Source organism: Schistocerca americana, chromosome X (genome assembly GCF_021461395.2).
Source record: "Schistocerca americana isolate TAMUIC-IGC-003095 chromosome X, iqSchAmer2.1, whole genome shotgun sequence".
Classification (NCBI taxonomy): Eukaryota; Metazoa; Arthropoda; class Insecta; order Orthoptera; family Acrididae; genus Schistocerca; species Schistocerca americana.
This window is the reverse complement of record NC_060130.1, coordinates 621649535-621666600: the sequence shown is the minus strand read 5'-3', so window position 1 is coordinate 621666600 and position 17066 is coordinate 621649535.

The following is a 17066-nucleotide window of genomic DNA, read 5'->3' as shown; positions in this document are numbered from 1 at the left end:
CAACACATCTGTTTAAGCTGCCGAATACGTGGGAGCCAAGTCAACCGGGCATCAAAAACCACACCCAGAAACTGATGTGTCTCCACCACAGCAAGAAGTTCGCCGGAAAGATAAAGCCGCGGCTCAGGGTGAACAGTGCTTCGCCGGCAGAAATGCATAACGCAGGTCTTGGCAGCCGAAAACTGGAAGCCATGCACTACAGCCCAAGACTGCGCCTTGCGGATAGCGCCCTGCAGCTGACGTTCAGCAGTTGCAATGCCAATGGAGCTATAGTAGAGGCAGAAGTCGTCAGCATACAGGGAAGCTGGGATAGACGTTCCCACCGCCGCAGTGAGCCCATTAATTGCAATTAAAAACAGGCAGACATTTAAGACAGATCCCTGTGTCACCCCATTCTCTTGAACTCAGGAGGAACCTTGGGAGGCCGCGACTTGCATGCGGAAGGTACGATGCGACAGAAAATTTCGTAGGAAAATCGGCAGCGGACCCCGAAGACCCCAACCATGAAGCGTAGAGAGGATGTGATGGCGTCATGTCGTATCGTACGCCTTCTGCATGTCAAAAGAGACAGCGACGAGGTGCTGACGGCGGGCAAAGGCCGTATGTATGGCTGACTCCAGGCTCACTATATTGTCGGCGGAAGAGCGGCCTTTACGGAACCCACCCTGAGATGGAGCCAGAAGGTCCCGAGTACCTTTATGACTCTAAAATTTCTTTCCCTCTGACAGTGCAATCTGGTTTGAAGCACATATGTGATGCCTACATTCTCAAATTTCCCTGACATTTTAACTTAGGTTACATTGGGCTATGGCTGCAGCATCACCACAAACATTATACGAGTAGTACAGGAATGATGTACCCCTCCAGCGACCTATAAATGGCTCGTGTCAGGAAGAATCGATGCTGTATTTGATGTACAAAGTATTAGTTTCATCCTCTAAAAGTTTGTGTCCATAGCGTTTGCAAATCTGTACAAGAAGAAACTTACTAGGTGAAAGTATGCTAGGTGCTGGAGGTAGATTTCCTAGTCTAGAGTGTGCCAATTATGGCAAGACACACAGCCCTTATCGGCTAATAGGAGAGCAACTGCTGACATTCAAACTGTTGGATGCTCGAGACCCATCATGTGCAGGAAAAAGCGGGCAGTCACAGCATGAGACAGCAGCAGTTGGCTTGCAGAGCCATGTCACTGGGTGGTTTGTTACTTAAATGGAACCATTTGATGTCACGTGATGTGCGTCGAGCTTTGAGTGGGCAGTCTGCAGGGCCATGTAGGCTACTTCTGCTATGGACTGTCAGAACTACTCAATATCCTTCGTGTAACATAACAGGAGGCAGTCCTGTTTCAAGCTTTGGGCATGTTTAAATGTAAAATCTTACGGTCTTGGGAATATATCTGAAAGCTGCTTCGTCTTACAGAGTGCACTGATTGTGGTGGGACTTTTATCCATTTGTATTTGTCAGTGTGAATGAGGCGCGAGGGATGGTTGTTTACATTCCTCATTGTATGATGCAGCAACTGCTGCTCTAGACTCATAGGTGAACATAAACATGCCCTAGCACTGCATCATGTGGTCTGCAGTATTCGGGTGCCAGGGTTTCTCAATAGTGTCATACGATGTGGTACACTCTGTGGTGGTGGTGACGGCGGAGGCGGCAGCGGCGGCGGCGGCGGCGGCGGTGGTGGTGGTGGTGGTGGCAGGCCAGCGCTGCATCAATGGGATAATCAGTTCTAAAATTAGGTTGAGTACAATATAATTTGACTGTCAGCAGATTTCCCATCATTTTAAACTTAGGGAAATGGATTTCCTCAATATTTTGAACTTAAAGTAACTGGTGTAGAGGGGCAAATTATTTCAACTCTAATGTCAGAGTGTTTGTGGAGGTTGGCTAAGCATAACAGACTGTAGTGTAGTGGCATAGCGCAGTGTGAATAAGTGCTGAGACTCCGATATCCTATGAAATACCATGGGGCAGCGGTGTTAATCCCTTTCCCTCATAATCTGGTGTTAAAGATATAAAGTGGAAAGACACAAATTTAGAGTTAGGAGAAGCAATATTCAGTGATAAGTAACCTCTGAGCGAATAGTAGCCTTAGAGGGGCCTGCACAAACATATTTTTTCTAAGGAAATCTGATATCATAGTGCCAGTATTTCAGGTCTCGGATTGGTTGGTTGGTTTTGAAAGAGGGGGGAGGGGGGGGGGGAGGGAGGGACCAAACTGCTAGGTCATCGGTCCCTCATTCTGATTAAAATAATTCCACAAGGGTTGGAGTAAACTAGTCAACACATTCAAAACACAGCAGGAAGAAAGGAGAAAACCACAAGAATGACAGAAGGGCAACAAACACTAAAATGGACAAAATCGGACAAGAAAGCCACAGAGACGCAAGAAACATGTAGAAGACATCAAAAGCAGAGAGCAGATTACTGTGGCTGGCTGACCATGAGAATAAAATGGAGAAGCCAGCCACTCTGCAACACATTAAAACCTTCACCCTAAAAGCGCTAGGGTGGAGGGCGCATAGGGACAAAAGACATGCACTAAAACTTAGATCAAATGATAAAACCTACCCTCACGAAGAAAATGTAAAACTAAAGCTGCTGTTGAGGCATTGTAGTCCAACACCGAAGGTAGGGTGCTGGGAAAATTAATAGTCCGCCACAGAGCGACTAAAAGTGAGAAGTCCAGCAAGAGGTGGACGACCGTCATTTGTGAGCCAGAGCGACACTGAGGTGGGTCCTCGTGACGGAGTAGGTAACCATGCATTAGCCATGTATGGCCAATGTGGAGCTGGCAGAGGACAACTGATTCCCTGCGAGAGGACCACAAGAAGAATCCACACATTTGTAGTCTCCTTAATGACATGCAGTTTGTTTTGCATACTGTTATGCCATCCCGTCTCCCAAAGCCAAAAGACCCTGTGGCTTAAGACAGAACGCAGGTCAGTTTCAGAGATGCCCATCTCCAGAAGCGGTTTCCGTGTTGCCTGTTAGCCAGCCTGTCGTCGGCAAGTTTGTTGTCTGGGATTCCGACGTGTCCTGAGGTCCACACAAACACCACTGAACGATGGGACCGTTCCTGGGCACAGATGGACTCCTGGATGGACGCTACCAAAGGATGGCGAGTATATCACAGGTCGATAGCTTGTACGGTGCTCAATGAATCAGTACACAGGACAAATGACTAGCAAGGGCATGAGCAGATATGCTCAAGAGCACGAGATATGGTCGCCAGCTCTGCAGTGAAAACACTGCAGCCATCTGGCAAGGAGTGCTGTTCAATATGTCCTCCATGAACATACGCAAAGCCTATGTGCCCAACAGCCATCAACGTAAATCACTTCATGGCCCCGGTACCTGTCGAGAATCGAGAGGAAGTGATTTCCGAGAGCCGCAGGGTTAACAGAGTCCTTAGGGCCATGCGAAAGGTCCAGAAGAACCTGCGGCCTAGGTGTACACCATGGAGGTGTATGTGAACAGACCTCGAGGAGAGGTGGTAATGGGAAGGAGACCAGTTCAGACAGAAGGGACTGGATGCAAACCACAATCGTAGGCCCTGACCTGGGCCACTGATACGGGAGATGAACTACTGTGGTTGGGAAAATATGATAGTAATTCGGATGCGCAGGAGAACTATGAATGTGTGCAACATGACTGGCGAGCAGCTGTGCAAGTCGGATCTGCAATGGAGGGATTCCGGCCTCCACCAGGACACTGGTCACTGGACTTGTTCTAAAAGCTCCTGTCGCTAGGCGAATGCCACAGTGGTGCACTGGGTCGAGTAAACACAATGCTGAGAGTGCCACCGAACCGTAAACCAGACTCCCGTAGTGAAGGCACGATTGAACAAGTGCTCTGTAGAGCTGCAGCAGCGTAGAGCGATCTGCACCCCAGTTGGTGTTTGCTTAGGCAGCAGAGGGCACTGAGGTGCTGCCAGCATTTCCGCTTAAGGTGGTCTGGGGTCTTATATTCCATTATTTTTCTTTCTTTCTGGAAAATCCTGCAGTCTGGCGAGCAAGGCGAATGGTGCTCTCTGCAGTTGACACAGATGGCAGGCGGGTCACAGGGAGTATTGAGATGTGAAGCATGTCCACAATCCCGACAGGTGACACTGGAAGTATAGTGGGACAACATATGGCCACACTTCCAGCACCGCATTAGTGCTTTAGGTCACAACGCTAGACCATCACCTTGACCTTCTCGGATAATGTGTCACCCTTGAAGACCAAGATGAGGGCTCTGGTGGACCCCTGTGGCCGCGCCGCACGAAATGGACACCTCGCCGCTCTAAATTGACGTGCAGCTCATTGTCAGACTGTAAAAGGAGGTCCCTGTGAAATGATACCCTGGACCATATTTAAGCTCTTATGGGGCGTGATGGAAACGAGAACATCCCCCAGCTTGTAACAGGCGAGTAGTGCCTGTGACTGAGCAGAGGATGCTGTTTTGATCAAGACCGACTCTGACTGCATTTTGGACAAGCCCTTCACCTCCCCAAACCTGTCCTCTAAATGCTCCAAAAAAACTGAGGAAAGATTCCCCATCAACTCTCGTACCGAGGTGAATAAGCTTCGCTGCCATCCTTAGCTCGGTGTTCCTGCCATTGTGTGGAAGAGGGGTAACGATTTGAGGTCGTATTTCTGAGCATTGAAGTTAGAACTTGACTGCTTAGAGACTGCTGGTGTTTGACCACCAGCAAGAAATGACATACTACACTTCATGGCGTGTCATCTGCCCTGATGCCACCCTCTCCGACCATGTGCCCTCGCCACAGGCGCCACCCAGCTGCAGCAAAGGCCACCAGGCATGATGGCCATTGCCGTGAGTCCCGATGTTCCAGAGTGATGGGCATGTACTCCTTGGCATACTTGGAGAGTTAACAGCGCAGACATCATCAGCAGAGTGATCCCTGTGTGGTCGGGGGCTACAACCAACAGGGTACATGGCGGCCCCACCACAAGAGACTTGCCACCATGCCGGATATCTGGCGCAAACGAACTGAGAAGTCAATTATCCTCAACAGCGCAGAAAGCGATACTGCACAGAGGATGGAGGGAAACACACCCAGAAGGGGAACCTTGCCCAACAGTTAGAGAATGAGCAGAAGTGCAGATCGATGTTGTTGAAGTTTGCGAGAGGTCTCAGCGAGTGATGTACACTATGCACCATGCAAGGTGCCCTTCCGCAATTGGCTCACTCTTTGGGAAAATTTTGGAAAATAGATGTCAAACCCTACAGGGAACCATCACATAAAGGCCAAAGGATGTCAGACTCCTTTTAGTCACCTCTTATGACATACAGGAATACCTCGGGCATATTCTAACCCCTGGACCCACAGGTGGTCAGGTCTTGGATTCTGACATCAGAGCCAGTTCCATTATTCAAAGTCTTGGATTCTGACATTATAGAGCCAGTATTCCAAGTCAGCCATCTTTACTTCTGATGTCACAGAGCCTGTTCCAGTAACCAGAGCCTTGGAATATGATGTCATAGCCAGTGTGCCCTGGTAGCCATGTTCCATCACCATCTTGAATCTCCAAAAATTTGAATTTCCCTAAATTTGTTGTCAGATGGGGGCAGGGAGGGAAATCCCATGACACATTGATGCTTGGTTACACCAACTGTTTGAGAACTCTCCTTACGTACTTACTGACCTGTTACACTTTCTAAGTGTGCTACTAATAAATCGCACTCTTTGGTTTGCTTTCCTCAAAACATTAACTAGGTTATCATTCCAATTTAAGTTATTCATAATTTTAGTATTGTAGTTTATTGATACTGCTGGGTCCAGTGCCTTGGCGATTTTTTTGGGCGCAGCAAGGGGCTCTTTGAACAACGCGACAAATAGGATTATCTGACCAATAAAGAACCTCCAGGCCACAGACCAACGAAGACCGCCATGACCGTGTTACTAATGGCGGATACCTCCTGCTAATTAGAGATTAGTTTCGTGTAGTTAGCTGGTGCCGAACATTGCACTGAGCTACTGGTAACTACCTCTACTGGTAAATATTCAGTGTACATAGATGCGCACGTATGTCAGGCTTCTGCTTATAGCTAGCCATGGTTGCCACAACTTGTCAAAAATGAAGCTGTTCTTGAGCAATCAGCTGAGTAAAATATATTTATTTTAAGTGTACTTCTGTCAATTAACATTTTGCTTGCCTGTCCAGATTTTTACGGTGACAGATCCCTTTAGCTATTTGCCAACCTTTTATCATTAACATGAGGACATAAGATTTGGCTCTTTGGGTCATAATGTTTGCCAACTCACATCATAAAAATAAATATTTAGTCTAAGTCACAGCGTTTAAATTGTGTGATTTATCACGAACCAAAATTTAGAGGATTCCTTTTAGTACTCATGTGGATGTTTACACCCTTTTCAATATTTAGAGCCAATTGCCACCTACTGACATCCCATCTGAATAATTTTGCAATTGGTTTTCAACCTCTGATGACTTGACAAGACGGTAAATGACAGGATCGTCTGCAAACAATCTAAGAAAGCTGTTCAGATTGTCTAATAAATCGTTTATACACTCCTGGAAATTGAAATAAGAACACCGTGAATTCATTGTCCCAGGAAGGGGAAACTTTATTGACACATTCCTGGGGTCAGATACATCACATGATCACACAGACAGAACCACAGGCACATAGACACAGGCAACAGAGCATGCACAATGTCAGCACTAGTACAGTGTATATCCACCTTTCGCAGCAATGCAGGCTGCTATTCTCCCATGGAGATGATCGTAGAGATGCTGGATGTAGTCCTGTGGAACGGCTTGCCGTGCCATTTCCACCTGGCGCCTCAGTTGGACCAGCGTTCGTGCTGGACGTGCAGACCGCGTGAGACGACGCTTCATCCAGTCCCAAACATGCTCAATGGGGGACAGATCCGGAGATCTTGCTGGCCAGGGTAGTTGACTTACACCTTCTAGAGCACGTTGGGTGGCACGGGATACATGCGGACGTGCATTGTCCTGTTGGAACAGCAAGTTCCCTTGCCGGTCTAGGAATGGTAGAACGATGGGTTCGATGACATTTTGGATGTACCGTGCACTATTCAGTGTCCCCTCGACGATCACCAGTGGTGTACGGCCAGTGTAGGAGATCGCTCCCCACACCATGATGCCGGGTGTTGGCCCTGTGTGCCTCGGTCGTATGCAGTCCTGATTGTGGCGCTCACCTGCACGGCGCCAAACACGCATACGACCATCATTGGCACCAAGGCAGAAGCGACTCTCATCGCTGAAGACGACACGTCTCCATTCGTCCCTCCATTCACGCCTGTCACGACACCACTGGAGGCGGGCTGGACGATGTTGGGGCGTGAGCGGAAGACGGCCTAACGGTGTGCGGGACCGTAGCCCAGCTTCATGGAGACGGTTGCGAATGGTCCTCGCCGATACCCCAGGAGCAACAGTGTCCCTAATTTGCTGGGAAGTGGCGGTGCGGTCCCCTACGGCACTGCGTAGGATTCTACGGTCTTGGCGTGCATCCGTGCGTCGCTGCGGTCCGGTCCCAGGTCGACGGGCACGTGCACCTTCCGCCGACCACTGGCGACAACATCGATGTACTGTGGAGACCTCACGCCCCACGTGTTGAGCAATTCGGCGGTACGTCCACCCGGCCTCCCGCATGCCCACTATACGCCCTCGCTCAAAGTCCGTCAACTGCACATACGGTTCACGTCCACGCTGTCGCAGCATGCTACCAGTGTTAAAGACTGCGATGGAGCTCCGTATGCCACGGCAAACTGGCTGACACTGACGGCGGCGGTGCACAAATGCTGCGCAGCTAGCGCCATTCGACGGCCAACACCGCGGTTGCTGGTGTGTCCGCTGTGCCGTGCGTGTGATCATTGCTTGTACAGCCCTCTCGCAGTGTCCGGAGCAAGTATGGTGGCTCTGACACACCGGTGTCAATGTGTTGTTTTTTCCATTTCCAGGAGTGTATAAATCAGGAACGATGGAGGACCTGCAGCACACCCTTGGGGAATGCCATATATTACTTTTGTTTTACTCAGTGACTTTCCATAAGTTAATATGAATTGTGATCTGTCCTACAAGAAGTGATGAAGCCAGTACCATGACTGAGACAATACTCTGTAGGAATGTTGTTTGATTAGAAGTTGTCTGTCATGAATGGTGTCAGTGGCGAGGGGCATGGTGCGGGCAGGGGCCGGAGGAGGAGGGGGTAACACACAGATACATATATTCTGATATATTTTTAGGCTGTCCTAGGCAAATAGAAGGAACAATTTTTCTGAAACCATTCAACACATTGCTCTGAAATTTGGACTACATGTTCAGTGAATATTTCTCTACAAAGTTATAACGCCATGTTAAGAAATATTTAATAGTTTTTGTTTTACAATTTTTTAAACAGATGCTTGTTTTTTTCTCTAATATTTTGCACTTCTTCTTCTGTAACTCTTGAATTATACAATATAATTTTTTACAATTTGTTATAAAAATGAAGGAAAAGAAGTAAACAATATTGTGTATAAATTTCATTAATATACTGTTAGCAGATTTTGAGAAAATGTTCCTCAAAAATGAAATTTTTTAAGTTATGGGGAATGGCTTCCATAGTTTTTTTATACATTCCCGCCCCATATGATGAATTATCAGCATCCTCTTCAATTTCCAGTGTTATTTTCCTTTTCACTGGTCTTTTCTTCCCTTTTGCTGCATGTTGTAGGCTTTTGTCTCTTCTTCCTGCACCTCTTAGTCTTTCTTTTTCAATTAGGTGCATTGTGGAAATGGTGGTGTGTCCTGGTTGGAAACATGACGTTTCAGCACATTACATTTGATAATTTTTTCTTCATTGTATGGTGCCACTGCATCACACACTCCAAAATGCAATGTTTATCTGTACAAACACTCTTTTGGGAATCCTAATCCAAATTAAATTATTTACACTTTCATTTGGATTTTGTCTTTTCACATGTAACACTTTTCCAGTAAATGTGGCTTTGGTAAATCTCCGAATATGGGCTTAATTACATCAATTACAGCATTTGGCAAACTGTTTTTATGGGCATATTCCTTTCCTGATTGGTACTTACACCATGAGTCATCACTTGTGGAGTGCAGTGCATGTTGTAGGTGCTCATTTGTTGATGCAGTATGAAAAAATTAATGCCCATACTCTTCTCCTTATATGCTCAGTGCTTCTTATATGTTGCCTATTTGCACACCCATAATACCTCTCCAATCTATCGATTGCTTCATGTGTCAATCTTCCTCTTCCTCCAAGGGTCTTACCATCACTACGCTTCTCGGATCCTAATGTCTGCATTAGTTTGTGCAAGTGAGCCCCCATACGCTTATGCAAATCACAATGCACTCCTGTTTTTTAATGTGAATTTCATTGAGTTCCTCTACAGCTTTATATCGCTGTGCGAGGGAGCGGGAGCGGGAGTGCGAGAGAGAGAGAGAGAGAGAGAGAGAGAGAGAGAGAGAGAGAGAGAGAGAGAGAGAGAGTGCGAGAAAGAGAGAGAGAGAGTGCGAGAAAGAGAGAGAGAGAGTGCGAGAGAGAGAGAGTGCGAGAAAGAGAGAGAGAGAGAGAGAGAGAGAGAGAGAGAGAGAGAGTGCGAGAGAGAGAGAGAGAGAGTGCGAGAGAGAGAGAGAGAGAGAGAGAGAGAGAGAGTGCGAGAGAGAGAGAGAGAGAGAGAGTGCGAGAGAGAGAGTGCGAGAAAGAGAGAGAGAGAGAGAGAGAGAGAGAGAGAGAGAGAGAGAGAGAGAGAGAGAGAGAGTGCGAGAAAGAGAGAGAGAGTGCGAGAAAGAGAGAGAGAGGGAGTGTGTGTGTGTGTGTGTGTGTGTGTGTGTGTGTGTGTGTGTGTGTGTGTGTGTGTGTGTGTTTATGCTTACAGGCCCTTAATGTTCAGGTCATCAGCGCCCTGACACATAAAATGAAACGAATGTGGACAAACTTTGCAAAATGGTTGCATACGCGCAAAGAAATCAGGAAGAGAAGAAAAAAGCTGTAGAAGAAAGTAAAACAAAAATGGAGCATCAAAAATGCCACAGGAAATTGTCATTGGCTGGCCACTTACATAAAATATGGGTGAGCCAGTCACCCTATGAACAATTAAGACCCTCTCCGTAAAATATTGATAAAAACAGTTGCAGAACTTTAAAACTTCGGTTGAGCATTACCTAAAAGAGATTGAAATACTTGTGGATCATGACACGCCTCCTTGGCTGCAAGATCTGCCCTTTCATTCCCAGCAATGCCAACGTGCCCTGGAATCCAGCAGAAAGCCACCACCTTCCCCAGTCGTCGTAGTTGGAGGAGGGTATCTTGGATTGTCTGGACTATTTGATCTGCTGGATACAAACATCGAAACGAGTGGAGGGCACTTAGGGAGTCGGAACAGACAATGCATTTAGGATGGGAAGTACATCTCATCTGCTGCAGTGCCCATAAGATCGCAGACAATTCTGCATCAAAGACAGTGGACGCCTGAGGCAGTCGGACCTTGAGGACATGATCCGAAAAAAACAACAGAGTAACCAACGGAATCCCCCGGTTTCGACCCATGCAAGTAAACAGCTACATAGTTGTGGTGCTCAGATAAAACAGCAGAAAATGTTGCATTAAAAATGGTAGCAGGATTGCATTCTCTCTTGTACCGCACCAGATCTAAAATAACTCTGGGCCTCTCTAGTAACTAGGGTGACAGGCAGTTAAAACCCTGGATTTGGGGTCGTACAGACTCCACACCGAGGGACTCCAGCACACATTGCACACAGATCCCAAGCAGCATCGTGGCCTGGGGACGGTGGGAAAAAAGACGATTCAGAGGCAGATGAGCAACATATGGTGAGCGGGCGAGGCTGGAGCTGTAAGAAACTTACAAGCCTGGCGCACCAGTAGGAGCTGCCACCAGATGGTAAGTGGCGGTTCCCCAGCCTCAGCACAGAGGCTGAGTATAGGACTGGTCCAATAAGCACCTGTGGCCAGTCGAATCCTCACATGGTGGACAGCATCAAGGATCCATACACCATGCACCCATAGTCCAATCGTGAAAGCAAAAAAGCCCAATAAAACTGGAGGAGACGCACCCTGTCTGCTCCCCAAGATCTGTGGCTAAGGCACTTTAGGATGCTCAGCACCTTCCAGGTTTGGGCTTTTAATACTCACAGGTGTGGCAACCACAAGAATCTGGAGTCAAAAATGAGGCCCAGAAACCGCACTGTGTCTGTCTAAAATGTAGGATAGTGTCCCCTTTATACAAGGCAGGCAAATTAGAAAGACGATGAGAACGATTAAAATGAACACACACACACTTATTGGCAGAAAATTGAAAACCCGTCTTTGCAGCCCACTCCTCTACCTGTCACACTGTAAGTTGCAGCTGACGGCTCACCGTCGCAACACTGGAGGAGGAACAGAAAACAGCAAAGTTGTCCACAAATAATGAGCACTGTACTGGACTTCTTACTGTAAACGTTATACTGTTGATGGCTATGGCAAAGAGGGTAACACTTAAAACACTGCCCTGGGGGACACCATTCTCCTGCTCGAATCAATCAGACAGCGTGTGACCAACTCGGGTCCGAAAAAACTGCCGAGACAGGAAAGACTGAATGAAAATGGGGAGGTGGCCACGAAGGCCCCATTGATACAGTTGTGCAAGAATACAGTGTCTCCAAGTAGTATTGTATGCCTTACTGATATTGGAGACTATGCCGGTACAGTGATGCTGACGGAGGATCAGGTTGTCGACCGTGGACCGAAATTTCCGAATCCACACTGAGAGCGACAAAGAAGTTGCCAGTCTCTGACAGTCAGACCAGATGACTGTTAACTATCTGTTCCAGGGTCTTTCTGACACAGCTCGTCAAGGTGATACTATGATAACTACTGTGACATGTGTGGTCCTTTCCTGGTTTGAGGAGAGGGACGAGAATTGCCTCCCTCCATGAGGTGGGGAACATGCCTGTCTGCCATATGAGATTAAAACATTCGAGGAGGATTTCCTTTGACGTCGCTGACAGATGTTGAAGCATGGAGTACCGGATGTCGTCGTGACCTGGTGCAGTGTCAGAAGTCTCAGTCAGCGCCGATTCGAGCTCCCACATGGAGAAAGGGGAGCTGTAGGCCTCAGAACTGTTCGACCGAAAGTCCAATTTTGCTCTTTCGACAGTGGCACAGTAGCGACGAAACACTGGATACTGGCTCGCATTGGCAGTAGTTTGTGCAAAATGCTCTGCCAACGTCTGAGCAATTTCTCTGGGCGTCGTTTGGGGACACCCCTGGTTCAAGATTGCAGCTATTGGTAAACGGCTGTGTTTACCGGAAATCCTCTGGATGGCTTCCCATACTTTTGAAGAACAAGTGGAACAATTTACGGAGTTCAGGAACTCATGCTATGACCGGTTTTTGCTCTCTTTAATAACATGGCGAGCCTTGGCTCTTGCGATTCGAAAGGTTGAGAGATTGTCCATTGTCGTGCGGCATTTAAACCATCCACGGGCCTCACGACTGTCCTGGATAGCTAAATGGCAGTCTTCCGTCCACCAAGGGACAGGTCGCCTCTGGAGAGGGCCAAAGGACTTTGGGATGGAGAGATCCATCCATCCATCCATCCATCCATCCATCCATCCATCCCATACGTGATGTGATCCACCCATTCCTCGACAGTGTTCAAACACAGCCAACTGGCCGAAAAATGTACAGTTAGCCTTGCCAGTCATCCACGTTTGTGGCTTCTATTCCTGCAACACACCATTGAGTAGCTCAAGGCGGATCGGGAAGCGGTCGCTGGAATTAAGGTCATCAATGACCTCCCAGTGAACAGAGGTGCAAGGCTGGAGAGCAAAAAGAGGGGTCAATGGCGGAGAAAGACCCACTAGCAGTGCAGAAATGAGTCGGAGCACCAGCATTTAGGATGCACAGCTCGCGAGATGTCAGGAGGCTCTCAGAAACTCGACCCCGAGGGCAAGTAAATGTAGAGCCCCACAGGACAAGGTTGGTATTGAAGTCGCCCAGGAGGAGAAATGGTCGGGGGAGTTGGGCAATAAGATCAGTGAGAGAACAAACTGTAAGCCTCTGACGTGCAGAAATTGTAACGGCAACTGCTTGCAGGTCGGTATCCAGGGGAAGAGCAGAGGAGTGGTACCCATTATTGATGAACACAGCACCCCTCCGTTGCCTCTTTCCCCAGTCAAGTCATCCTCGCAATATAGGGTATAGCCACATAGTGTAGTAGCATCGAATGCTCTGAAGTGTGTTTCCTGCAAACACAAGCAGAGATGTTCCTCCATGTGCGTCCTGAATCCATCCATGTTCCACTGTATAATGAGAGCCATCTATCTGGGGGCAATACTTTCATCCAGACTCTCTGACGGGGAGGAGCCCACAATCGGTGGAGGCTCTGTTTTGGAGCGAGACAGTTGCCCCAATCTGACATCAAGCTCCATAGCCTCTAAAGAAGAATCGACAGACATCAGAGAGGTCGATGTCGACATCGTCTGGCTATTTTCTGCCCAATTCCACCAGTGTTTGACGTTTAGCCTTGGATTTTTTCCCCTGGGTAGACTTTACAGCCACAATTGTGGTTGCGGGTGTGGCAACATTGCAGAGCTCCCTGTCCCTCCAAAGGTTCTGTCTGGTACAGTGTCCAATGTCAGCAACCACAGCTTTTTCTGAAGTTCTTGGGGGAGGGACAGGCTTAGAAACGACTGAAGCAGTCCAAGTGCATGGACACACACAAGTATTGGTGCCCACACTAGCAGCCTCAGCTTTCCGTGTGGGTTGTTTAACAACTGAAGCGAAGGAGGTAGCGAAACATGGGGCAGCACGGATTTATAGAACTTTTTTGCCTCAGTATAGGGAGATGCGCTTAATAGTTTTAAGCTCCTGTATCTTCCATTCTTCCAGATACACGGTGCAATCCAAACTCCAGACGGGGTGAGGCCCAGAGCAATTCACACACTTCATTGGAGACAAACAATAGACACCTTCATGGGTGGCCTGACGACACCTCCCACAAGTAGCTTCTCCACGACACCCAAGAGTAGTATACCCAAAGTGTTGGCATTTGGAACACCGCATTGGGTTGGATACGTAAGGCCGCACGCTTAAGCGAAGCAAACCTGCCATAATATGGTCAGCGAGTTTTGTGCTATTAAATGTCAGGACAAGGGAGTCTGACTTCACAAGAACCCCATCCACCCCCCCCCCCCCCCCCATATGATATTTTGCACTTCAACTACTACTCCTGCTGGAGCTCACTCATCTTTCAGTTCCTCTTGGGGAATGTCGACCAAATCCCTGCATGTCACAACACCTTTGCTGCAATTCAAGGTGGTGTGCAGCTCAGTTTCTTTGGCATATTCCCCAAGGGAGTGTGCGTTCTGGAGAGTCTTAGCTTGCTGGGAACTAGTGGTTTCCACCAACAGCCACTCATTACACAATCGCTTCAATGATTTCAAACTGCCAGCAATGCCCACCAGCCCTTTTTGAATATAGAAAGGGGAAAGCTTCTCGAAGCTGCCCTTTCCTTTTAACGATTAAAAACAAATTCTGACCGTCAGCATGTGTTCTGTTACTTGTTATGATACTCTTAGATTTCGCTCCTGAGTCAGGACGATTGGCTACACGTGCCCTCTTGTTGGATTGGGTGTTGGAACCTACCAGCAGCCCACCCTTTCTGCTGGGAGGAGGCAAAGAAGAGTTTGAAGGATTCATCTCGGTCCCAAGAGCATCTAGAGAACTAGAAGTCCACCTAGACAGAGCCCTGCACGCCTAGGTAAGCCTTATACAACGGAGGTGCGGCAGGTTCCCCAGAGGTTGCCCGCTAACGACTGTTCCACCTCAACAGCTATGCATCTTATCAACGCGCAGCACACCTTGAGATTGAGGTTTTTTTTTTTTATAGAGGTTTATGCCATCCTCACAATCTGGGCGGTCAAGGCAAGTTCCCCATTCCCTGAGACACACAACGCTCCACCGCCGTGCCGCATGGTGGCCGCGGAATCCTGCCCAGAGCTTACGGTGACAGGGGACTGGCGGCACTTACCAGTACCCAACTCAGGAACCCCGGCGTCACCAAGCCCGTACCCAGCAAAAGAATGCTGAGCCCCTGGGGGCGGCAAAGAGGGTAATGCTTAAAACACTGCCCTGAGACACACCATTCTCCTGCTCAGAACAATCTGACAACATGTCATCAACTCAGGATATAATAAATCAAGGAGATAGGAAAGGTTGTATGAAGAAGGGGAGGTGGCCTTGAAAACTTCGTTAATGCAGCTGTGCAAGAATACTGTCTCCAAGTTGTGTCATATGCCTTACTGATATCAAAGAATATGGAAATACAGTTACGTTTATGTAGGAAATACCACTGGATAGCTGCTTATAGTAGGGTCAGCTTGTCAATAGTGGACCAAAATCCACACTGAGAGCAGCTAAGGAGTTGCCTGGGCTCTTAACAACCAGACCAGACGACAGTTAACCATTCGTTCCAGGGTCTTTCCTACACAGCTTGTTAAGGCAATACTCCGATAACTACTGAGACACATATGGTCCTTTCCTGGTTTGAGAAGAGGTATCAAAATTACATCTCTCCACGAGTTGGGGAAGTGATCTGTCTACCATATCATGTTAAAACATTTAAGGAGGATTTTCTTTGACACTGCTGGCAAATGTTGAAGCATGCAGTACCAGATTTGGTCATGACCACGTGCAGTGTCACAAGTCTCAGACCAGGCCAATTCCAATATGGAGAGAGCCGAGTTGCAGGACTCGGAACTATTGGATCTGAAGTCCAACTTGCCTCTCTCTACAGTTGCACTGTAGAAGCAAAATGCCAGATCCTGGCTTGATTTGGCAGTAGTGTTGCAAAATGCTTTGCCGGTGTCTTGGGTGATGTCTCTGGGTGTTGTCTGGAGACACCCCTGTTTCAGCACTGCTGCTGTCAGGAAACAATTGCGTTTGCTGGAAATCGTCCTAGTGGCTTCCCATACTTTTGTAAAATACACAGAATGGTTGGTAGTCCAGGAATGTTTGCCCTAACCTTTTCTTACTCCCCTTAATCGCGCATCGAGGCTTAGCTCTGGTGACTAAAGAATATGAGGTTGTCTGCTGTTGGACGGCATTTAAATAGTCAATAAGCCGCACGCATGCCTCAGATTGCTGTACAACACTCAGCTGTCCACCAAGGTATAGGTCTCCTCCTAAGATGATCTGAGAATTCTGGGATGGGTAAGTCAGTGGTATGATGGATCACTCAATGTGGTCCACCCATTCCTTGACATTGTCACAGTGTTCAAACACAGCCAGCTGGCTGAACAGCATCCAGTTAGCCTTGCTGAGCATCCAGTTATGTGGTTTCTCTTCAGGGAATGCTCCTTCCTGTAGGAGAATGCGGAGTGGGAAATGGTCACATAAATGAAGGTCATCAATGACCTTCCTTTCAGCAGTCTGCAAGAGCTGGAGAGCAGAAAGAAATATCGATGGCTGAGAATGACCAAGTAGCAGTACCAAAACGTGTGCACACACCTGTATTGACAATGTGCAGTTTGTGAGACGTTGAGAGGCTTTCCACAACCACCCCTGAGGGCAAGCAGAGGTTAAGCCTCACATGTCAACAGGCATTGAAGTCTCTCAGTAAGAAATATTGTCGCAAAAGGTGTCCTCCAAGATCTACGAGAGCCTGACTCGATTGCATCCTGTGGAGGTAGATACAGCAATCAAACAGTGATCCGCCAACACACTTGAATTTCAACTGTAACTGCTTGCAGGTCAGTAGTCATGGGGACAGCAGAGGGGTGATGGATGTTACTGACAGATACAGCAACCCCTCCCTTGGTTCTGACCCCAGACAGCTCATCCTTCCGGTGAAGGTTATAGCCTCAGAGCACAAGGGAATCAGTGGCTTTTAAGTGTGTTTCTCGTAAACACAGGCACAGGGAGCTTTCCTGAGCTAGCAGTTTGTTGCTCCGCATGTCCTGAACCCATTAATGTTCCACAGCAATATGGGAGCCATCTGTCAGAGGTTGCACTTCCACCCTATCTTTCTGGCAGGAATGGGAGCCCATAAT